Here is a 25,352-nt window from a genome sequence, read left to right on the forward strand (position 1 = left end):
AGGAGCGACCTGTCAGGTAGGACGCAATCCAAGCGTGGGCCGCGCCGGAGATGCCCAACTCGGAGAGGGTGGAGAGGAGGATCTGATGGTTCACAGTATCGAAGGCAGCCGATAGGTCTAGAAGGATGAGAGCAGAGGAGAGAGAGTTAGCTTTAGCAGTGCGGAGCGCCTCCGTGATACAGAGAAGAGCAGTCTCAGTTGAATGACTAGTCTTGAAACCTGACTGATTTGGATCAAGAAGGTCATTCTGAGAGAGATAGCGGGAGAGCTGGCCAAGGACGGCACGTTCAAGAGTTTTGGAGAGAAAAGAAAGAAGGGATACTGGTCTGTAGTTGTTGACATCGGAGGGATCGAGTGTAGGTTTTTTCAGAAGGGGTGCAACTCTCGCTCTCTTGAAGACGGAAGGGACGTAGCCAGCGGTCAGGGATGAGTTGATGAGCGAGGTGAGGTAAGGGAGGAGGTCTCCGGAAATGGTCTGGAGAAGAGAGGAGGGGATAGGGTCAAGCGGGCAGGTTGTAGGGCGGCCGGCCGTCACAAGACGCGAGATTTCATCTGGAGAGAGAGGGGAGAAAGAGGTCAGAGCACAGGGTAGGGCAGTGTGAGCAGAACCAGCGGTGTCGTTTGACTTAGCAAACGAGGATCGGATGTCGTCGACCTTCTTTTCAAAATGGTTGACGATAACATTCTACTACTGGGGGAAACCCTCAATAACATTCTACTGCTGGGGGAAACCCTCAATAACATTCTACTGCTGGGGAAAACCCTCACTGCTGGGGGAAACCCTCAATAACATTCTACTGCTGGGGGAAACCCTCAATAACATTCTACTGCTGGGGGAAACCCTCACTAACATTCTACTGCTGGGGGAAACCCTCAATAACATTCTACTGCTGGGGGAAACCCTCACTGCTGGGGGAAACCCTCAATAACATTCTACTGCTGGGGGAAACCCTCAATAACATTCTACTGCTGGAGGAAACCCTCACTGCTGGGGGAAACCCTCACTACTGGGGGAAACCCTCAATAACATTCTACTGCTGGGGGAAACCCTCAATAACATTCTACTGCTGGGGGAAACCCTCAATAACATTCTACTGCTGGGGGAAACCCTCAATAACATTCTACTGCTGGGGGAAACCCTCACTGCTGGGGGAGACCCTCAATAACATTCTACTGCTGGGGGAAACCCTCACTGCTGGGGGAAACCCTCAATAACATTCTACTGCTGGGGGAAACCCTCAATAACATTCTACTGCTGGGGGAAACCCTCACTGCTGGGGGAAACCCTCAATAACATTCTACTGCTGGAGGAAACCCTCACTAACATTCTACTACTGGGGGAAACCCTCACTGCTGGGGGAAACCCTCAATAACATTCTACTGGAAACACTACGTTTTTTAAATGTATTTTACCTTTTATTTAACTAGTCAGTTAAGAACAAATTCTTATTTACAATGACGGTCTAGGAACAGTCTTGTTCAGGGGCAGAACGACAGAATTGAACCTTGTCGGCTCGGGGATTCGATCTTGCAACCTTTCGGTTACTGGCCCAACGCTCTAACCACTAGGATACCGGCTGTCCACTGTCTATCGACACCATCTAATATAACTACAGTCTATACACACCATCCTATATAACTACAGTCTATACACACCATCCTATATAACTACTGTGTGCATGTCTGCTTGCGTGTGTGTCTGTGTGTGTGTGTGTGTGTGTGTGTGTGTGTGTGTGTGTGTGTGTCTCTGTGTGTGTGTGTGTGTCTGTGTGTGTGTGTGTGTGTGTGTGTGTCTGTGTGTGTGTGTGTGTGTGTGTGTGTCTCTGTGTGTGTGTGTGTGTGTGTGTGTCTGTGTGTGTGTCTGTGTGTGTGTGTGTGTGTGTGTGTGTGTCTCTGTGTGTGTGTGTGTGTGTGTGTGTGTGTGTGTCTGTGTGTGTGTGTGTGTGTGTCTGTGTGTGTGTGTGTGTGTGTGTGTGTGTGTGTGTGTGTGTGTGTGTGTGTGTGTGTGTGTGTGTGTGTCTCGGTACCTGCTCCTATCACCCTCTCGATGCGTATTCTAGAAGGATCTATCTCCTTGGTGAACTCGTGGACAGCCTGCGTGGGGTCTTCATATGTGTCAGGATCCACATACGTCTTGATACCAGGGAAAGGAAGCACGTTCTGAAAGTGAGCCCTCCTCTTATCGTCTGACTGCATCTTAGCCTTGATGAACACCTGACACCTGGACCAGGAGAGACACACAGCGGACGATGTCAGCTTCCTGTCTGGCTACATTACAGACAGGTAGAGCTTCCTGTCTGGCTACATTACAGACACTGGTCAGGTAGAGGTTCCTGTCTGGCTACATTACAGACACTTGTCAGGTAGAGGTTCCTGTCTGGCTACATTACAGACACTTGTCAGGTAGAGGTTCCTGTCTGGCTACATTACAGACACTTGTCAGGTAGAGGTTCCTGTCTGGCTACATTACAGACACATGTCAGGTAGAGGTTCCTGTCTGGCTACATTACAGACAGGTAGAGGTTCCTGTCTGGCTACATTACAGACACATGTCAGGTAGAGGTTCCTGTCTGGCTACATGTCAGGTAGAGGTTCCTTTCTGGCTACATTACAGTCAGGTAGAGGTTCCTGTCTGGCTACATTACAGACACATGTCAGGTAGAGGTTCCTGTCTGACTACATGTCAGGTAGAGGTTCCTGTCTGGCTACATTACAAACACATGTCAGGTAGAGGTTCCTGTCTGGCTACATTACAGACACACGTCAGGTTGAGGTTCCTGCCTGACTACATGTCAGGTAGAGGTTCCTGTCTGGCTACATTACAAACACATGTCAGGTAGAGGTTCCTGTCTGGCTACATTACAGACACACGTCAGGTTGAGGTTCCTGTCTGGCTACATTACAGACACATGTCAGGTAGAGGTTCCTGTCTGGCTACATTACAGACACACGTCAGGTTGAGGTTCCTGTCTGGCTACATTACAGACACACGTCAGGTAGAGGTTCCTGTCTGGCTACATTACAGAAACACGTCAGGTTGAGGTTCCTGTCTGACTACATGTCAGGTAGAGGTTCCTGTCTGGCTACATTACAGACACATGTCAGGTAGAGGTTCCTGTCTGACTACATTACAGACACTGGTCAGGTAGAGGTTCCTGTCTGGCTACATTACAGACACTTGTCAGGTAGAGGTTCCTGTCTGGCTACATTACAGACACTTGTCAGGTAGAGGTTCCTGTCTGGCTATATTACAGACACATGTCAGGTAGAGGTTCCTGTCTGGCTACATTACAGACAGGTAGAGGTTCCTGTCTGGCTACATTACAGACACATGTCAGGTAGAGGTTCCTGTCTGGCTACATGTCAGGTAGAGGTTCCTTTCTGGCTACATTACAGTCAGGTAGAGGTTCCTGTCTGGCTACATTACAGACACACGTCAGGTAGAGGTTCCTGTCTGGCTACATTACAGACACATGTCAGGTAGAGGTTTCTGTCTGGCTACATTACAGACACATGTCAGGTAGAGGTTCCTGTCTGACTACATGTCAGGTAGAGGTTCCTGTCTGGCTACATTACAGACACACGTCAGGTTGAGGTTCCTGTCTGACTACATGTCAGGTAGAGGTTCCTGTCTGGCTACATTACAGACACACGTCAGGTTGAGGTTCCTGTCTGGCTACATTACAGACACACGTCAGGTAGAGGTTCCTGTCTGGCTACATTACAGACACACGTCAGGTTGAGGTTCCTGTCTGACTACATGTCAGTTAGAGGTTCCTGTCTGGCTACATTACAGACACACGTCAGGTAGAGGTTCCTGTCTGGCTACATTACAGACACATGTCAGGTAGAGGTTCCTGTCTGACTACATGTCAGGTAGAGGTTCCTGTCTGGCTACATTACAAACACATGTCAGGTAGAGGTTCCTGTCTGGCTACATTACAGACACACGTCAGGTTGAGGTTCCTGTCTGGCTACATTACAGACACATGTCAGGTAGAGGTTCCTGTCTGGCTACATTACAGACACACGTCAGGTTGAGGTTCCTGTCTGACTACATTACAGACACATGTCAGGTTGAGGTTCCTGTCTGCCTACATTACAGACACACGTCAGGTAGAGGTTTCTGTCTGGCTACATTACAGACACACGTCAGGTTGAGGTTCCTGTCTGACTACATGTCAGTTAGAGGTTCCTGTCTGGCTACATTACAGACACACGTCAGGTAGAGGTTCCTGTCTGGCTACATTACAGACACATGTCAGGTAGAGGTTCCTGTCTGACTACATGTCAGGTAGAGGTTCCTGTCTGGCTACATTACAAACACATGTCAGGTAGAGGTTCCTGTCTGGCTACATTACAGACACACGTCAGGTTGAGGTTCCTGTCTGGCTACATTACAGACACATGTCAGGTAGAGGTTCCTGTCTGGCTACATTACAGACACACGTCAGGTTGAGGTTCCTGTCTGGCTACATTACAGACACACGTCAGGTAGAGGTTCCTGTCTGGCTACATTACAGAAACACGTCAGGTTGAGGTTCCTGTCTGACTACATGTCAGGTAGAGGTTCCTGTCTGGCTACATTACAGACACATGTCAGGTTGAGGTTCCTGTCTGGCTACATTACGGACACACGTCAGGTAGAGGTTCCTGTCTGGCTACATTACAGACACACGTCAGGTTGAGGTTCCTGTCTGACTACATGTCAGGTAGAGGTTCCTGTCTGGCTACATTACAGACAGGTAGAGGTTCCTGTCTGGCTACATTACAGACACACGTCAGGTAGAGGTTTCTGTCTGGCTACATGACAGACACACGTCAGGTTGAGGTTCCTGTCTGACTACATGTCAGTTAGAGGTTCCTGTCTGGCTACATTACAGACACACGTCAGGTAGAGGTTCCTGTCTGGCTACATTACAGACACATGTCAGGTAGAGGTTCCTGTCTGACTACATGTCAGGTAGAGGTTCCTGTCTGGCTACATTACAAACACATGTCAGGTAGAGGTTCCTGTCTGGCTACATTACAGACACACGTCAGGTTGAGGTTCCTGTCTGGCTACATTACAGACACTTGTCAGGTAGAGGTTCCTGTCTGGCTACATTACAGACACACGTCAGGTTGAGGTTCCTGTCTGGCTACATTACAGACACACGTCAGGTAGAGGTTCCTGTCTGGCTACATTACAGAAACACGTCAGGTTGAGGTTCCTGTCTGACTACATGTCAGATAGAGGTTCCTGTCTGGCTACATTACAGACACATGTCAGGTTGAGGTTCCTGTCTGGCTACATTACGGACACACGTCAGGTAGAGGTTCCTGTCTGGCTACATTACAGACACACGTCAGGTTGAGGTTCCTGTCTGACTACATGTCAGGTAGAGGTTCCTGTCTGGCTACATTACAGACAGGTAGAGGTTCCTGTCTGGCTACATTACAGACACACGTCAGGTAGAGGTTTCTGTCTGGCTACATTACAGACACACGTCAGGTTGAGGTTCCTGTCTGACTACATGTCAGTTAGAGGTTCCTGTCTGGCTACATTACAGACACACGTCAGGTAGAGGTTCCTGTCTGGCTACATTACAGACACATGTCAGGTAGAGGTTCCTGTCTGACTACATGTCAGGTAGAGGTTCCTGTCTGGCTACATTACAAACACATGTCAGGTAGAGGTTCCTGTCTGGCTACATTACAGACACACGTCAGGTTGAGGTTGAGGTTACAAACACATGTCAGGTAGAGGTTCCTGTCTGGCTACATTACAGACACATGTCAGGTAGAGGTTCCTGTCTGGCTACATTACAGACACACGTCAGGTTGAGGTTCCTGTCTGGCTACATTACAGACACACGTCAGGTAGAGGTTCCTGTCTGGCTACATTACAGACACACGTCAGGTTGAGGTTCCTGTCTGACTACATGTCAGGTAGAGGTTCCTGTCTGGCTACATTAGGTTGACACATGTCAGGTTGAGGTTCCTGTCTGACTACACGTGACTACAGTCAGGTAGAGGCTCCTGTCTGACTACATTACAGACACATGTCAGGTAGAGGTTCCTGGCTGACTACACGTCAGGTAGAGGCTCCTGTCTGACTACATTACAGACACACGTCAGGTAGAGGCTCCTGTCTGACTACACGTCAGGTAGAGGCTCCTGTCTGACTACATTACAGACACATGTTAGGTAGAGGCTCCTGTCTGACTACATTACAGACACACGTCAGGTAGAGGTTCCTGTCTGACTACATTAGACAGACACACGTCAGGTAGAGGTTCCACGTCTAGAGGCTCTGTCTGGCTACATTACAGACACACAGGTAGAGGTTCCTGTCTGCTGGGCATTAGAGACACACGTCAGGTAGAGGTTCCTGTCTGACTACATTACAGACACATGTCAGGTAGAGGTTCCTGTCTGACTACATTACAGACACACGTCAGGTAGAGGTTCCTGTCTGACTACACGTCAGGTAGAGGCTCCTGTCTGACTACATTACAGACACACGTCAGGTAGAGGTTCCTGTCTGACTACATTACAGACACACGTCAGGTAGAGGTTCCTGTCTGACTACATTACAGACAGGTAGAGGTTCCTGTCTGACTACACGTCAGGTAGAGGCTCCTGTCTGACTACACGTCAGGTAGAGGCTCCTGTCTGACTACACGTCAGGTAGAGGCTCCTGGCTACATTACAGACACGTGTCAGGTAGAGGCTCCTGTCTACATTACAGACACGTGTCAGGTAGAGGTTCCTGTCTGGCTACATTACAGACACATGTCAGGTAGATGTTCCTGTCTGACTACACATCAGGTAGATGTTCCTGTCTGACTACATTACAGACACACGTCAGGTAGAGTTTCCTGTCTGGCTACATTACAGACAGGTAGAGGTTCCTGTCTGACTACACGTCAGGTAGAGGCTCCTGTCTGACTACATTACAGACACACGTCAGGTAGAGGTTCCTGTCTGACTACACGTCAGGTAGATGTTCCTGTCTGACTACATTACAGACACACGTCAGGTAGAGGTTCCTGTCTGGCTACATTACAGACAGGTAGAGGTTCCTGTCTGACTACACGTCAGGTAGATGTTCCTGTCTGACTACATTACAGACACACGCCAGGTAGAGGTTCCTGTCTGGCTACATTACAGACAGGTAGAGGTTCCTGTCTGACTACACGTCAGGTAGAGGCTCCTGTCTGACTACACGTCAGGTAGAGGTTCCTGTCTGACTACATGTCAGGTAGAGGTTCCTGTCTGACTACATTACAGACACACGTCAGGTAGAGGTTCCTGTCTGACTACACGTCAGGTAGAGGTTCCTGTCTGGCTACATTACAGACACGTGTCAGGTAGAGTTTCCTATCTGACTACATGTCAGGTAGAGGCTCCTGTCTGACTACATGTCAGGTAGAGGCTCCTGTCTGACTACATGTCAGGTAGAGGCTCCTGTCTGACTACATGTCAGGTAGAGGCTCCTGTCTGAGTACACGTCAGGTAGAGGCTCCTGTCTGACTACATGTCAGGTAGAGGCTCCTGTCTGACTACACGTCAGGTAGAGGTTCCTGTCTGACTACATGTCAGGTAGAGGCTCCTGTCTGACTACACGTCAGGTAGAGGTTCCTGTCTGACTACATTACAGACAGGTAGAGGTTCCTGTCTGGCTACATTACAGACAGGTAGAGGTTCCTGTCTGGCTACATTACAGACACACGTCAGGTAGAGGCTCCTGTCTGGCTACATTACAGACAGGTAGAGGTTCCTGTCTGGCTACATGTTAGGTAGAGGTTCCTCTCTGGCTACATTACAGACAGGTAGAGGTTCCTGTCTGGCTACATTACAGACACACGTCAGGTAGAGGCTCCTGTCTGGCTACATTACAGACAGGTAGAGGTTCCTGTCTGACTACATTACAGTCAGGTAGAGGTTCCTGTCTGGCTACATTACAGTCAGGTAGAGTTTCCCGTCTGGCTACATTACAGTCAGGTAGAGGTTCCTGTCTGACTACATTACAGACACATGTCAGGAAGTGGTGACCTTCCTGTCTGGCTACATTACAGACACATGACAGGTAGAGGTTCCTGTCTGGCTACATTACAGACACATGACAGGTAGAGGTTCCTGTCTGGCTACATTACAGTCAGGTAGAGGTTCCTGTCTGACTACATTACAGACACATGTCAGGTAGAGGCTCCTGTCTGACTACACATCAGGTAGAGGTTCCTGTCTGGCTACACGTCAGGTAGAGGTTCCTGTCTGACTACACGTCAGGTAGAGGTTCCTGTCTGGCTACATTACAGACACATGTCAGGTAGAGGTTCCTGTCTGGCTACATTACAGACACATGACAGGTAGAGGTTCCTGTCTGGCTACATTACAGACACATGACAGGTAGAGGTTCCTGTCTGGCTACATTACAGACACATGTCAGGTAGAGGTTCCTGTCTGGCTACATTACAGACACACGTCAGGTAGAGGCTCCTGTCTGGCTACATGTCAGGTAGAGGTTCCTGTCTGACTACATTACAGACAAATGTCAGGTAGAGGTTCCTGTCTGGCTACATTACAGACAGGAAGAGGTTCCTGTCTGGCTACATTACAGACACATGTCAGGTAGAGGTTCCTGTCTGACTACATTACAGACAGGTAGAGGTTCCTGTCTGGCTACATTACAGTCAGGTAGAGGTTCCTGTCTGACTACATTACAGACATGTGTCAGATCTCACAGCGCCTCGATAGATTAACTGATCTGATGCCTGACTGCACAGTTGATGATGTGGCATGCAACCATTGGTTGATGCAATGCAATGACTGAACATCTAGTCGGGCAGGAAGTGGACCAGGATGCAGGGAGTACAGTGGAGTTGTCCACCACAGCATACGGGCTAAAACCAAAAGTAGTGCGCTATTGGTGTCCCATTTGGGACTCATCCTCTGTCGTAGCCCAGTCCCAATCTGAGCCTCCTGTCAGTGTCCCATTTGGGACATCCTCTGTCGTAGCCCAGTCCCAATCTGAGCCTCCTGTCAGTGTCCCATTTGGGACATCCTCTGTCGTAGCCCAGTCCCAATCTGAGCCTGTCAGTCCCATTTGGGAATCTGAGCCTCCTGTCAGTGTCCCATTTGGGACATCCTCTGTCGTAGCCCAGTCCCAATCTGAGCCTCCAGTCAGTGTCCCATTTGGGACATCCTCTGTCGTAGCCCAGTCCCAATCTGAGCCTCCAGTCAGTGTCCCATTTAGGACTCAACCCTCTGTCGTAGCCCAGTCCCAATCTGAGCCTCCGGTCAGTGTCCCATTTGGGACTCATCCTCTGTCGTAGCCCAGTCCCAATCTGAGCCTCCTGTCAGTGTCCCATTTGGGACTCAACCCTCTGTCGTAGCCCAGTCCCAATCTGAGCCTCCTGTCAGTGTCCCATTTGGGACATCCTCTGTCCTAGCCTAGTCCCAATCTGAGCCTCCTGTCAGTGTCCCATTTGGGACATCCTCTGTCGTAGCCCAGTCCCAATCTGAGCCTCCTGTCAGTGTCCCATTTGGGACTCATCCTCTGTCGTAGCCCAGTCCCAATCTGAGCCTCCTGTCAGTGTCCCATTTGGGACATCCTCTGTCGTAGCCCAGTCCCAATCTGAGCCTCCTGTCAGCGTCCCATTTGGGAATCATCCTCTGTCGTAGCCCAGTCCCATTCTGAGCCTCCTGTCAGTGTCCCATTTGGGACATCCTCTGTCGTAGCCCAGTCCCAATCTGAGCCTCCTGTCAGTGTCCCATTTGGGACATCCTCTGTCGTAGCCCAGTCCCAATCTGAGCCTCCTGTCAGTGTCCCATTTGGGACTCAACCCTCTGTCGTAGCCCAGTCCCAATCTGAACCTCCTGTCAGTGTCCCATTTAGGACTCAACCCTCTGTCGTAGCCCAGTCCCAATCTGAACCTCCTGTCAGAGTTCATACACTCTCTGTCAGTCAGTAGTAGCTACAGACAGACAGGGGAGTAACCAATGAGAGGACACAACCAGACAGCCAGCAGCCAGCAGCTGGATTGCATGCAGGGTAATTAGGCATAAAAGTGTCCCAGCCAATGGGAAAATGAGAAGGACAGCTTGGCGGATTTGGGGGGGGGGTCCATTAAAACCTGCCCTGTTGAACCGATTTGAACTGAATCACACTCAGGAATAATGAGAGAAGAGGGGGAGAGAAAGAGAGAGGATAGAAAGGGGAGAGAGGAGGGGGAGAGAGAGAGAGAGAGAGAGAGAGAGAGAGAGAGCGAGAGGAGTGGTGGGGGAGAGAGGGGAGGAGAGGGAAGAGAGGAGAGGAGAGAGAGGGGGAGGAAGTGGGAGAGGGATGGAGAGGGAGAGAGTGAGTCCTGGGGCTCTGTTCACATACACAAACACACCCTACATAGCTCCAGGACAGAAACACAATTAGACCCAACCAAATCACGAGAAAACAAAAAGATAATTACTTGACAAATTGGAAAGAATTAACAAAAAAAACTGAGCAAACTAGAATGCTATTTGGCCCTACACAGAGATTGGCAGAATACCTGACCACTGTGACCGACCCAAATTTAAGGAAAGCTTTGACTATGTACAGACTCAGTGAGCATAGCCTTGCTATTGAGAAAGGCCGCCGTAGGGAGACATGGCTCTCAAGAGAAGACAGGCTATGTGCACACTGCCCACAAAATGAGGTGGAAACTGAGCTGCACTTCCTAACCTCCTGCCCAACGTATGACCATATTAGAGACACCATATTTCCCTCAATTCAAAAGAATTTGAAAACAAATCCAATTTTGATAAACTCCCATATCTACTGGGTGAAATTCCACAGTGTTCCATCACAGCAGCAAGATTTGTGACCTGTTGCCACAAGAAAAGGGCAACCAGTGAAGAACAAACACCATTGTAAATACAACCCACATTTATGATGATTTATTTCCCTTTTGTACTTTAACTATTTGCACATCGTTACAACACTGTATATATATAATATGACATTTTAAATGTCTTTATTCTTTTGGAACTTCTGTGATTGTAATGTTTACTGTTCATTTTTATTGGTTATTTCACTTTTGTATATTATCTATTTCACTTGCTTTGGCAATGTTAATAACATATGTTTCCCATGCCAATAAATCTCCTTCTGGCCTCTTGGGGGCAGTATTTCGACATCTGCATGAGAAGCGTGCCCAAAGTAAACTGCATGTTACTCAGGCCCAGAAGCTAGGATATGCATATAATTGGTAGATTTGGATAGAAAACACTCTAAAGTTTCCAAAACTGTTAAAATAATATAATAAAATAATAAAACCTGAGGAAAATCCATCCAGGAAGTGGGATTTCTTTGATGTGGGGTATTTTCATTTTGGAGCTCCGAGTCACTTCAAATGGGAAGCTATTGAAAACTATGACTTCAGCCTCCCAGATTGCAGTTCCTATTTCAAATTGAATGCCTGTACCGTGTCTAATGGGTTAGGACCCAGATTGTAGTTCCTATGTCTTTAGACATTGTTTAAGGCTCGTTTTCTGAAAAATGAAGAAGAATGAGGCCCTTTTGGTCAGTGGACTGAGGAAGAATGCAGAGCTGGTTTGCGTGACCTTTGTTGTTTCCCTTCTATTGAATACGCTGTTGTCCGGTTGAAATATTATCGATTATCTAGATAATTGACAACCTGAGGATTAATTATAAACATCGTTTGACATGTTTCAACGAACTTTACCGATACTATTAGGATGTATTTGTCTGCATGGTTTGACCGCCTTGGAGTCAGGGGATTACTGAAAAAAACGCGCCAACAAAACAACGTTTTTGGGATATAAAGAGGGACTTTATCGAACAAAACAAACATTTATTGTGTAGTTGGGACTCTTGTGAGTGCAACCATATGAAGATCATCAAAGGTAAGTGAATAATGTTATCGCTATTTCTGACTTTTGTAATTCCTTTACTTGGTTGAAACATGTTTCTATGCTTTTGTAAGTGGGGCGCTGTCCTCAGATAATCACATGGTGTGCTTTCGCCGTAAAGCCTTTTTGAAATCTGACAAAGCGTCTGGGTTAACGAGAAGTTCATCTTTAAACCGATGTATAACACTTGTGTTTTTTAAAATGTTTATTATGACTATTTCTGTATTTTGAATTTGGTGCTCGGATGTTGTCGAGGTCGCTAGCAGAAAGCCTGCACCAGAAAGGTTACAGCCCCTTGAATTTAATTGAATTTAGAGAGAGGGGGGCATTAAGTATTACTTCAGAAGTATGTTGTCAAGGCAACCTAAGGGTACACTGAATTGAGAGAGGGGCATAAGTATGTTGTCAAGGCAACCTAAGGGCACACTGAATTGAGAGAGAGGGGCATAAGTATGTTGTCAAGGCAACCTAAGGGCACATTGAATTGAGAGAGAGGGGGGCATAAGTATTACTTCAGAAGTATGTTGTCAAGGCAACCTAAGGGCACATTGAATTGAGAGAGAGAGGGCATAAGTATTACTTCAGAAGTATGTTGTCAAGGCAACCTAAGGGCACATTGAATTGAGAGAGAGAGGGGCATAAGTATTACTTCAGAAGTATGTTGTCAAGGCAACCTAAGGGTACACTGAATTGAGAGAGAGGGGGGCATTAAGTATTACTTCAGAAGTATGTTGTCAAGGCAACCTAAGGGCACAATGAATTGAGAGAGAGGGGGGCATAAGTATTACTTCAGAAGTATGTTGTCAAGGCAACCTAAGGGCACATTGAATTGAGAGAGAGAGGGGCATAAGTATTACTTCAGAAGTATGTTGTCAAGGCAACCTAAGGGCACACTGAATTGAGAGAGAGGGCATTAAGTATTACTTCAGAAGTATGTTGTCAAGGCAACCTAAGGGCACAATGAATTGAGAGAGAGGGGGGCATAAGTATTACTTCAGAAGTATGTTGTCAAGGCAACCTAAGGGCACATTGAATTGAGAGAGAAGGGCATAAGTATTACTTCAGAAGTATGTTGTCAAGGCAACCTAAGGGCACACTGAATTGAGAGAGAGAGGGCATTAAGTATTACTTCAGAAGTATGTTGTCAAGGCAACCTAAGGGCACAATGAATTGAGAGAGAGAGGGCATTAAGTATTACTTCAGAAGTATGTTGTCAAGGCAACCTAAGGGCACAATGAATTGAGAGAGAGAGGGCATTAAGTATTACTTCAGAAGTATGTTGTGTACTACTAAGGAGTGGGGATGTCCCTTACCGTCCGGTGATGAGGAAGAAGAGGGTGAGGATGATGAGCAGGGAGAACCCGCCCACGGCTGCCGTGACAACCACGAGCACCTGCCCCTGGTCAGCTGCCATGCCTGAGTCTGTTACGGGTCAGAGCAGAGAGAGACAAGTTAGTACTACACACACTGAGAGACACACACTGAGAGACACACACACACACACACACACACTGAGACAAGCACACACTGAGATACACACAGACACACTGAGACAAGCACACAACTGAGTACTACACACACTGAGATACACACACACTGACACACACACACACTGAGACAAGCACACACTGAGATACACACAGACACACTGAGACAAGCACACAACTGAGTACTACACACACTGAGATACACACACACTGACACACACACACACACACACACTGAGACAAGCACACAACTTAGAACTACACACACTGAGATACACACACATTGAGACAAGCACACAACTTAGTACTACACACACACACTGAGACACACACACTGAGACAAGCACACACACACACACACACACACACACACACACACACACACACAGAAAACACACACACACACACACACACACACAGAAACACACACACACACACACAGAAACACACACACACACACACACACACACACACACACAGAAACACACACACACACACACACACACAGAAACACACACACACACACACACACACACAGAAACACACACACACACACACACACACACACACACAGAAACACACACACACGTACACACAGAAACACACACACACACACACACACACACAGAACACACAGAAACACACACACACACACACACACAGAAACACACACACACACACACACACACACACAGAAACACACACACACACACACACACACACACAGAAACACACACACACACACACGTACACACAGAAACACACACACACACACACACACACACACACACACACACACACAGAAACACACACACACACACACACACACACAGAAACACACACACACACACACACGCGTGCGCGTCCTCACACTCGTCCCCCGGTGGAGAAGTGAACCGTGTTGCTGTAAGCGCTGAAGCCCGCGGGCGGTGCGAGCGCGCACGTGGAACACGTACACAGTGGAGGGCTTGAGACCGGTCACCACGACACCCAGGGCCTTGGTACGGGTCGATGAGTAGCCCGACTGTTCCTGTTCCTGGTGAGGACACGCCCACAATGACATCACTTACAACAGGGTGGGAGCAAAATAAGGCATGCAGTAGCCCCCCTCCAGGAGCGCTGGTTAACAGAGACCTTTATAGCCAGTAGCCCCCCTAGAGGAGCGCTGGTTAACAGAGACCTTTATATCCAGTAGCCCCCCTAGAGGAGCGCTGGTTAACAGAGACCTTTATATCCAGTAGCCCCCCTAGAGGAGCACTGGTTAACAGAGACCTTTATATCCAGTAGCCCCCCTGGTTAACAGAGACCTTTATATCCAGTAGCCCCCCTAGAGGAGCGCTGGTTAACAGAGACCTTTATATCCAATGTGACTTATTTATTTAACCAGGTAAGTTGACTGAGGACACATTCTCGTTTACAGCAACGACCTGGGGAATAGTTACAGGGGAGAGGAGGAGGGATGAATGAGCCAATTGGAAGCTGGGGATGATTAGGTGACCGTGATGGTTTGAGGGCCAGATTGGGAATTTAGCCAGGACACCGGGGTTAACACCCCTACTCTACGATAAGTGCCATGGGATCTTTAATGACCTAAGAGAGTCAGGACACCCGTTTGACGTCCCATCCGAAAGACAGAACCCTACACAGGGCACCAATCACTGCCCTGGGGCATTGGGATATTTTTTTTAGACCAGAGGAAAGAGTGCCTCCTACTGGCCCTCCAACACCACTTCCAGCAGCATCTGGTCTCCCATCCAGGGACCGACCAGGACCAACCCTGCTTAGCTTCAGAAGCAAGCCAGCAGTGGTATGTAGGGTGGTATGCTGCTGACCAGGACCAACCCTGCTTAGCTTCAGAAGCAAGCCAGCAGTGGTTTGCAGGGTGGTCTGCTGCTGACCAGGACCAACCCTGCTGAGCTTCAGAAGCAAGCCAGCAGTGGTATGTAGGGGTGGTATGCTGCTGACCAGGACCAACCCTGCTTAGCTTCAGAAGCAAGCCAGCAGTGGTTTGCAGGGTGGTCTGCTGCTGACCAGGACCAACCCTGCTGAGCTTCAGAAGCAAGCCAGCAGTGGTATGTAGGGTGGTATGTTGCTGACCAGGACCAACCCTGCATGGCTTCAGAAGCAAGCCAGCAGTGGTATGTAGGGTGGTATGCTGCTGACCAGGACCAACCCTGCTTAGCTTCAGAAGCAAGCCAGCAGTGGTATGTAGGGTGGTATGTTGCTGACCAGGACCAACCCTGCATGGCTTCAGAAGCAAGCCAGCAGTTGTATGTAGGGTGGTATGCTGCTGACCAGGACCAACCCTGCTTAGCTTCAGAAGCAAGCCAGCAGTGGTATGTAGGGTGGTATGTTGCTGACCAGGGACCAACCCTGCATGGCTTCAGAAGCAAGCCAGCAGTGGTATGTAGGGTGGTATGTTGCTGACTAGGACCAACCCTGCTTAGCTTCAGAAGCAAGCCAGCAGTGGTATGCAGGGTGGTATGCTGCTGACCAGGACCAACCCTGCTTAGCTTCAAGAAGCAAGCCAGCAGTGGTATGCAGGGTGGTATGCTGCTGACCAGGACCAACCCTGCTTAGCTTCAGAATCAGCAGTGGTATGCAGGGTGGTCTGCTGCTGACCAGGACCAACCCTGCTTAGCTTCAGAAGCAAGCCAGCAGTGGTATGTAGGGTGGTATGCTGCTGACCAGGACCAACCCTGCTTAGCTTCAGAAGCAAGCCAGCAGTGGTATGCAGGGTGGTATGCTGCTGACCAGGACCAACCCTGCTTAGCTTCAGAAGCAAACCAGCAGTGGTATGCAGGGTGGTATGCTGCTGACCAGGACCGACCCTGCTTAGCTTCAGAAGCAAGCCAGCAGTGGTATGTAGGGTGGTATGCTGCTGACCAGGACCAACCCTGCTTAGCTTCAGAAGCAAGCCAGCAGTGGTATGCTGCTGGCAATACAGTGAGTGTATACATTTTAGTATGTGAGCCTTGTGGGAATCGAACCGACAACCCTTTTTGCATTGCTCTATACAACTAAAGTGTTCCATAAATGTGGTCTATGGGACTGTACCTTATCGTAGTACTTGATCTCATAGTCCAGTATGACGTTAGGCTGCTGTTCCACCTCCGTCCAGGAGAGGGCGATACTGTTGTCAGACGCCCAGTCCTTCCTCACCACGCCAACCAGAGAAGGACCTGGAGAAACACGTTCACAGGCCTGGGTCAAATACACTGTGTTAAAATACTTCCAAATACTCATCAGTGGTTTGGGACCAGGGGGAGAACGACGGACGCCCCTCAATTCAGAATACAGGTCACCCCCCCCAGTAAATGAAATTCAGAATACAGGTCCCCCCCCCCCCCCAGTAAATGAGATTCAGAATACAGGTCCCCCCAGTAAATGAGATTCAGAATACAGGTCCCCCCCAGTAAATGAGATTCAGAATACAGGTCCCCCAGTAAATGAGATTCAGAATACAGGTCCCCCCAGTAAATGAGATTCAGAATACAGGTCCCCCAGTAAATGAGATTCAGAATACAGGCCCCCCAGTAAATGACATTCAGAATACAGGTCCCCCCCAGTAAATGAGATTCAGAATACAGGTCCCCCAGTAAATGAGATTCAGAATACAGGTCCCCCCCTCCCCCAGTAAATGACATTCAGAATACAGGCTCCCCCCCAGTAAATGACATTCAGAATACAGGCTCCCCCAGTAAATGACATTCAGAATACAGGTCCCCCCAGTAAATGACATTCAGAATACAGGTCCCCCCCCAGTAAATGACATTCAGAATACAGGTCCCCCCCAGTAAATGACATTCAGAATACAGGTCCCCCAGTAAATGACATTCAGAATACAGGTCCCCCCCAGTAAATGACATTCAGAATACAGGTCCCCCCCCAGTAAATGACATTCAGAATACAGGTCCCCCCAGATTCAGAATACAGGTCCCCCAGTAAATGAGATTCAGAATACAGGTCCCCCCCCAGTAAATGAGATTCAGAATACAGGTCCCCCCCAGTAAATGACATTCAGAATACAGGTCCCCCCAGTAAATGAGATTCAGAATACAGGTCCCCCCAGTAAATGAGATTCAGAATACAGGCCCTCCCCAGTAAATGACATTCAGAATACAGGTCCCCCAGTAAATGACATTCAGAATACAGGTCCCCCCAGTAAATGACATTCCCCCAGTAAATGACATTCAGAATACAGGTCCCCCCAGTAAATGACATTCAGAATACAGGTCCCCCCCCCAGTAAATGACATTCAGAATACAGGTCCCCCAGTAAATGACATTCAGAATTCAGGTCCCCCCCAGTAAATGACATTCAGAATACAGGTCCCCCAGTAAATGACATTCAGAATACAGGTCCCCCAGTAAATGACATTCAGAATACAGGTCCCCCAGTAAATGACATTCAGAATACAGGTCCCCCCCAGTAAATGACATTCAGAATACAGGTCCCCCCCAGTAAATGACATTCAGAATACAGGTCCCCCCCCAGTAAATGACATTCAGAATACAGGTCCCCCCCAGTAAATGACATTCAGAATACAGGTCTCCCCAGTAAATGACATTCAGAATACAGGTTCCCCCAGTAAATGACATTCAGAATACAGGTCCCCCCCCCAGTAAATGACATTCAGAATACAGGTCCCCCCCAGTAAATGACATTCAGAATACAGGTCCCCCAGTAAATGACATTCAGAATACAGGTCCCCCCAGTAAATGACATTCAGAATACAGGTCCCCCCCCCAGTAAATGACATTCAGAATACAGGTCCCCCAGTAAATGACATTCAGAATACAGGTCCCCCCAGTAAATGACATTCAGAATACAGGCCCCCCAGTAAATGACATTCAGAATACAGGTCCCCCCCCCAGTAAATGACATTCAGAATACAGGTCCCCCCAGTAAAATGACATTCAGAATACAGGTCCCCCCTCCCCAGTAAATGACATTCAGAATACAGGGCCCCCAGTAAATGACATTCAGAATACAGGTCCCCCCAGTAAATGACATTCAGAATACAGGTCCCCCCCCAATATTCATGTACAAATGTGGTTGTTTTCTAAAGACAATCCTGGAACCAATCATTTCCTCTATTCCACCAGCTGTATGTCCTGGAAACGGTTATGTTTTAAAGACAATCCTGGTACCAATCATTTCCTCTATTCCACCAGCTGTATGTCCTGGAAACGGTTATGTTTTAAAGACAATCCTGGTACCAATCATTTCCTCTATTCCACCAGCTGTATGTCCTGGAAACGGTTATGTTTTAAAGACAATCCTGGAACCAATCATTTCCTCTATTCCACCAGCTGTATGTCCTGGAAACGGTTATGTTTTAAAGACAATCCTGGAACCAATCATTTCCTCTATTCCACCAGCTGTATGTCCTGGAAACGGTTATGTTTTAAAGACAATCCTGGTACCAATCATTTCCTCTATTCCACCAGCTGTATGTCCTGGAAACGGTTATGTTTTAAAGACAATCCTGGAACCAATCATTTCCTCTATTCCACCAGCTGTATGTCCTGGAAACGGTTATGTTTTAAAGACAATCCTGGAACCAATCATTTCCTCTATTCCACCAGCTGTATGTCCTGGAAACGGTTATGTTTTAAAGACAATCCTGGAACCAATCGTTTCCTCTATTCCACCAGCTGTATGTCCTGGAAACGGTTATGTTTTAAAGACAATCCTGGAACCAATCGTTTCCTCTATTCCACCAGCTGTATGTCCTGGAAACGGTTATGTTTTAAAGACAATCCTGGAACCAATCATTTCCTCTATTCCACCAGCTGTATGTCCTGGAAACGGTTATGTTTTAAAGACAATCCTGGAACCAATCATTTCCTCTATTCCACCAGATGTATGTCCTGGAAACGGTTATGTTTTAAAGACAATCCTGGAACCAATCATTTCCTCTATTCCACCAGCTGTATGTCCTGGAAACGGTTATGTTTTAAAGACAATCCTGGTACCAATCATTTCCTCTATTCCACCAGCTGTATGTCCTGGAAACGGTTATGTTTTAAAGACAATCCTGGTACCAATCATTTCCTCTATTCCACCAGCTGTATGTCCTGGAAACGGTTATGTTTTAAAGACAATCCTGGAACCAATCATTTCCTCTATTCCACCAGCTGTATGTCCTGAAACGGTTATGTTTTAAAGACAATCCTGGAACCAATCATTTCCTCTATTCCACCAGCTGTATGTCCTGGAAACGGTTATGTTTTAAAGACAATCCTGGAACCAATCATTTCCTCTATTCCACCAGCTGTATGTCCTGGAAACGGTTATGTTTTAAAGACAATCCTGGAACCAATCGTTTCTCTATTCCACCAGCTGTATGTCCTGGAAACGGTTATGTTTTAAAGACAATCCTGGTACCAATCATTTCCTCTATTCCACCAGCTGTATGTCCTGGAAACGGTTATGTTTTAAAGACAATCCTGGTACCAATCATTTCCTCTATTCCACCAGCTGTATGTCCTGGAAACGGTTATGTTTTAAAGACAATCCTGGTACCAATCATTTCCTCTATTCCACCAGCTGTATGTCCTGGAAACGGTTATGTTTTAAAGACAATCCTGGAACCAATCGTTTCCTCTATTCCACCAGCTGTATGTCCTGGAAACGGTTATGTTTTAAAGACAATCCTGGAACCAATCGTTTCCTCTATTCCACCAGCTGTATGTCCTGGAAACAGTTATGTTTTAAAGACAATCCTGGAACCAATCGTTTCCTCTATTCCACCAGCTGTATGTCCTGGAAACGGTTATGTTTTAAAGACAATCCTGGTACCAATCATTTCCTCTATTCCACCAGCTGTATGTCCTGGAAACGGTTATGTTTTAAAGACAATCCTGGTACCAATCATTTCCTCTATTCCACCAGCTGTATGTCCTGGAAACGGTTATGTTTTAAAGACAATCCTGGAACCAATCGTTTCCTCTATTCCACCAGATGTATGTCCTGGAAACGGTTATGTTTTCAAATCGGTCACAGAAGAAGTTATGAGGATTATATAGTTGGTACTGGCAGCCTGCAGTACCCCGGTTGGCCTTCAAGTCGAGATAGTCAACGAGAGGGGGCAGCACTGAGCTAGTCTGCAACATCTCTTCCTGGAGTAGATCAAACTGCGCATGTTAATGTCTACTTAATTCTCCCCCCATAAGACACCATCTTAACAAGCTAAAACCGACTTCTTTGGGGGTTCAGCATGGTCCTGTCTGTACTGTGTCTGGGGGTCAGCATGGTCCTGTCTGTGTCGGGGGTCAGCATGGTCCTGTCTGTACTGTGTCTGGGGGTTCAGCATGGTCCTGTCAGTACTATGTCGGGGGGGGTCAGCATGGTCCTGTCTGTACTGTGTCTGGGGGTCAGCATGGTCCTGTCTGTACTGTGTCTGGGGGGTCAGCATGGTCCTGTCAGTACTGTGTCTGGGGGGGTCAGCATGGTCCTGTCTGTACTGTGTCTGGGGGAGGGGGGTCAGCATGGTCCTGTCTGTACTGTGTCTGGGGGGGGGTCAGCATGGTCCTGTCAGTACTGTGTCTGGGGGGGGGGTCACATGGTCCTGTCTGTCTGTGGGGGGGGGTCAGCATGGTCCTGTCAGTACTGTGTCTGGGGGATGGTCCTGTCAGTCAGCATGGTCCTGTCTGTACTGTGTCTGGGGGGTCAGCATGGTCCTGTCAGTACTGTGTCTGGGGGTCAGCATGGTCCTGTCAGTACTGTGTCTGGGGGTCAGCATGGTCCTGTCTGTACTGTGTCTGGGTCAGCATGGTCCTGTCTGTACTGTGTCTGGTCCTGTCAGTACTGTGTCTGGGGGCATGAGGTCCTGTCTGTACTGTCTGGGGGTCCATGGTCCTGTCTGTACTGTGTCTGGGGGGGGGGGGGTCCTGTCTGTACTGTGTCTGTGGGGGTCAGCATGGTCCTGTCAGTACTGTGTCTGGGGGTCAGCATGGTCCTGTCTGTACTGTGTCTGGGGGAGGGGGTCAGCATGGTCCTGTCTGTACTGTGTCTGGGGGTCAGCATGGTCCTGTCAGTACTGTGTCTGGGGGAGGGGGGTCAGCATGGTCCTGTCTGTACTGTGTCTGGGGGGTCAGCATGGTCCTGTCAGTACTGTGTCTGGGGGGGGTCAGCATGGTCCTGTCAGTACTGTGTCTGGGGGGTCAGCATGGTCCTGTCTGTACTGTGTCTGGGGGGTCAGCATGGTCCTGTCAGTACTGTGTCTGGGGGTCAGCATGGTCCTGTCTAGGGGGATCAGCATGGTCCTGTCTGTACTGTGTCTGGGGGTCAGCATGGTCCTGTCAGTACTGTGTCTGGGGGTCGGCATGGTCCTGTCTAGGGGGATCAGCATGGTCCTGTCAGTACTGTGTCTGGGGGTCAGCATGGTCCTGTCTAGGGGGTCAGCATGGTCCTGTCAGTACTGTGTCTGGGGGGGTCAGCATGGTCCTGTCAGTACTGTGTCTGGAGGGGGTCAGCATGGTCCTGTCTAGGGGGATCAGCATGGTCCTGTCTGTACTGTGTCTGGGGGTCAGCATGGTCCTGTCAGTACTGTGTCTGGGGGTCAGCATGGTCCTGTCTAGGGGGATCAGCATGGTCCTGTCTGTACTGTGTCTGGGGGGTCAGCATGGTCCTGTCAGTACTGTGTCTGGAGGGGGTCAGCATGGTCCTGTCTAGGGGGTCAGCATGGTCCTGTCAGTACTGTGTCTGGGGGAGGGGGTCAGCATGGTCCTGTCTGTACTGTGTCTGGGGGAGGGGGTCAATATGGTCCTGTCAGTACTGTGTCTGGGGAGGGAGGGATCAGTGTCAGTCTGTCTATAATACAGACTGCTGCTCCATCAGTGTCAGTCTGTCTATAATACAGACTGCTGCTCCATCAGTGTCAGTCTGTCTATAATACAGACTGCTGCTCCATCAGTGTCGGTCTGTCTACAATACAGACTGCTGCTCCATCAGTGTCAGTCTGTCTACAATACAGACTGCTGCTCCATCAGTGTCGGTCTGTCTATAATACAGACTGCTGCTCCATCAGTGTCAGTCTGTCTATAATACAGACTGCTGCTCCATCAGTGTCAGTCTGTCTATAATACAGACTGCTGCTCCATCAGTGTCAGTCTGTCTACAATACAGACTGCTGCTCCATCAGTGTCAATCTGTCTACAATACAGACTGCTGCTCCATCAGTGTCAGTCTGTCTATAATACAGACTGCTGCTCCATCAGTGTCAGTCTGTCTATAATACAGACTGCTGCTCCATCAGTGTCAGTCTGTCTATAATACAGACTGCTGCTCCATCAGTGTCAGTCTGTCTATAATACAGACTGCTGCTCCATCAGTGTCAGTCTGTCTACAATACAGACTGCTGCTCCATCAGTGTCAGTCTGTCTATAATACAGACTGCTGCTCCATCAGTGTCAATCTGTCTACAATACAGACTGCTGCTCCATCAGTGTCAATCTGTCTACAATACAGACTGCTGCTCCATCAGTGTCAGTCTGTCTATAATACAGACTGCTGCTCCATCAGTGTCAGTCTGTCTACAATACAGACTGCTGCTCCATCAGTGTCAGTCTGTCTACAATACAGACTGCTGCTCCATCAGTGTCAGTCTTGCTACTCTGATGATGGGAGCCAGAAACATAATTGATGTGTCTATAGCTGAGTTATATATAATTGTTGATTCCTGAGAGAGGGCCAACAGCTTTACACCAAATGGAACACTATTCCCTCCATAGTGCACTACTTTAGACCAAATGGCACCCTATTCCCTACACAGTGCACTACTTTAAACCAAATGGCACCCTATTCCCTCCATAGTGCACTACTTTAAACCAAATGGAACACTATTCCCTCCATAGTGCACTACTTTAGACCAAATGACACCCTATCCCCTACACAGTGCACTACTTTAAACCAAATGGCACCCTATTCCCTCCATAGTGCACTACTTTAAACCAAATGGAACACTATTCCCTCCATAGTGCACTACTTTAGACCAAATGGCACCCTATCCCCTACACAGTGCACTACTTTAGACCAAATGACACCCTATCCCCTACACAGTGCACTACTTTAGACCAAATGGCACCCTATCCCCTACACAGTGCACTACTTTAGACCAAATGGCACCATATCCCCTACACAGTGCACTACTTTAGACCAAATGGCACCCTATCCCCTACACAGTGCACTACTTTAGACCAAATGACACCCTATCCCCTACACAGTGCACTACTTTAGACCAAATGACACCCTATCCCCTACACAGTGCACTACTTTAGACCAGGGAAGTGCACTACCTAAAGGCCAAGTGTCGAACTCATTCCACGGAGGGCCGAGTGCCTGAGTGTATCGATCCACCCACAACCAGGTAAGGAACTCCCCTCACCTGGTTGTCTCAGTAAGGAACTCCCCTCACCTGGTTGTCTAGGTCTCAGTAAGGAACTCCCCTCACCTGGTTGTCTCAGTAAGGAACTCCCCTCACCTGGTTGTCTCAGTAAGGAACTCCCCTCACCTGGTTGTCTAGGTCTCAGTAAGGAACTCCCCTCACCTGGTTGTCTCAGTAAAGAACTCCCCTCACCTGGATGTCTAGGTCTCAGTAAGGATCTCCCCTCACCTGGTTGTCTCAGTAAGGAACTCCCCTCACCTGGTTGTCTCAGTAAGGAACTCCCCTCACCTGGTTGTCTCATTAAGGAACTCCCCTCACCTGGTTGTCTCAGTAAGGAACTCTCCTCACCTGGTTGTCTCAGTAAGGATCTCTCCTCACCTGGTTGTCTCAGTAAGGAACTCCCTCACCTGGTTGTCTCAGTAAGGATCTCCCTCACCTGGTTGTCTAGGTCTCAGTAAGGAACTCCCTCACCTGGTTGTCTCAGTAAGAAACTCCCCTCACCTGGTTGTCTCAGTAAGGAACTCCCCTCACCTGGTCGTCTCAGTAAGAAACTCCCCTCACCTGGTCGTCTCAGTAAGAAACTCCCCTCACCTGGTTGTCTCAGTAAGGAACTCCCCTCACCTGGTTGTCTCAGTAAGGAACTCCCCTTACCTGGTCGTCTAGGTCTCAGTAAGGAACTCCCCTCAGCTGGTTCTCTAGGTCTCAGTAAGGAACTCCCCTCACCTGGTTGTCTAGGTCTGAGTAAGGAACTCCCCTCACCTGGTTGTCTCAGTAAGGAACTCCCCTCACCTGGTTGTCTCAGTAAGGAACTCCCCTCACCTGGTTGTCTCAGTAAGGAACTCCCCTCACCTGGTCGTCTAGGTCTCAGTAAGGAACTCCCCTCAGCTGGTTCTCTAGGTCTCAGTAAGGAACTCCCCTCACCTGGTTGTCTAGGTCTGAGTAAGGAACTCCCCTCACCTGGTTGTCTCAGTAAGGAACTCCCCTCACCTGGTTGTCTCAGTAAGGAACTCCCCTCACCTGGTTCTCTAGTACTTCATTGAAAGGAAAAACACAAAACTTGCCCTCCATGGAATGAGATTTGACACCTCTCCTCTCCTCTCCTCTCCTCTCCTCTCCTCTCCTCTCCTCTCCTCTCCTCTCCTCCTCTCCTCTCCTCTCCCTCTTCCTCTCCCTCTTCCTCTCCCTCTCCATCTGTGGTTTTATCCCCAACACATTAAGGGAGATTTGTTTCCTGCCTCACGCTCATCATTTGCAAATGGCATATGAATGCCTCATTAGTCTTTTAATGATGCTACATTTATTCAGACATAATTCCTAATTCATTTATCCTTCCCTGTTTGCGGCGTTCCTCGGTCTAATCTTGACAAGTTGGATTTGATTCCCTGGTTTAAATGTGTCATCAATTACACGTAAAAATAAAAATGGCGGAGTGAGTAGATTACATTGGAATGAAAAGAGAAATTCATCAAGTTTATCAAAAAGTTGCATTTTCACCGGTGACAAGACATTAGCAGGTAGTTCTCTACTGTAGGAAGATAGGAGAAAATTATCAAGGCATTAGTAGGTAGTTCTCTTCT

At 48.3% G+C, this 25,352-nt stretch overlaps 1 pseudogene; it reads right to left on the minus strand.

The window, feature by feature from the left end:
* Positions 1 to 25,352, minus strand: part of LOC135572487 (ephrin type-A receptor 6-like) — a 78,031-nt pseudogene that overhangs the window by 22,560 nt on the left and 30,119 nt on the right.

The sequence above is a fragment of the Oncorhynchus nerka genome, linkage group LG2 (assembly GCF_034236695.1).
Source record: "Oncorhynchus nerka isolate Pitt River linkage group LG2, Oner_Uvic_2.0, whole genome shotgun sequence".
Taxonomy (NCBI): domain Eukaryota; kingdom Metazoa; phylum Chordata; class Actinopteri; order Salmoniformes; family Salmonidae; genus Oncorhynchus; species Oncorhynchus nerka.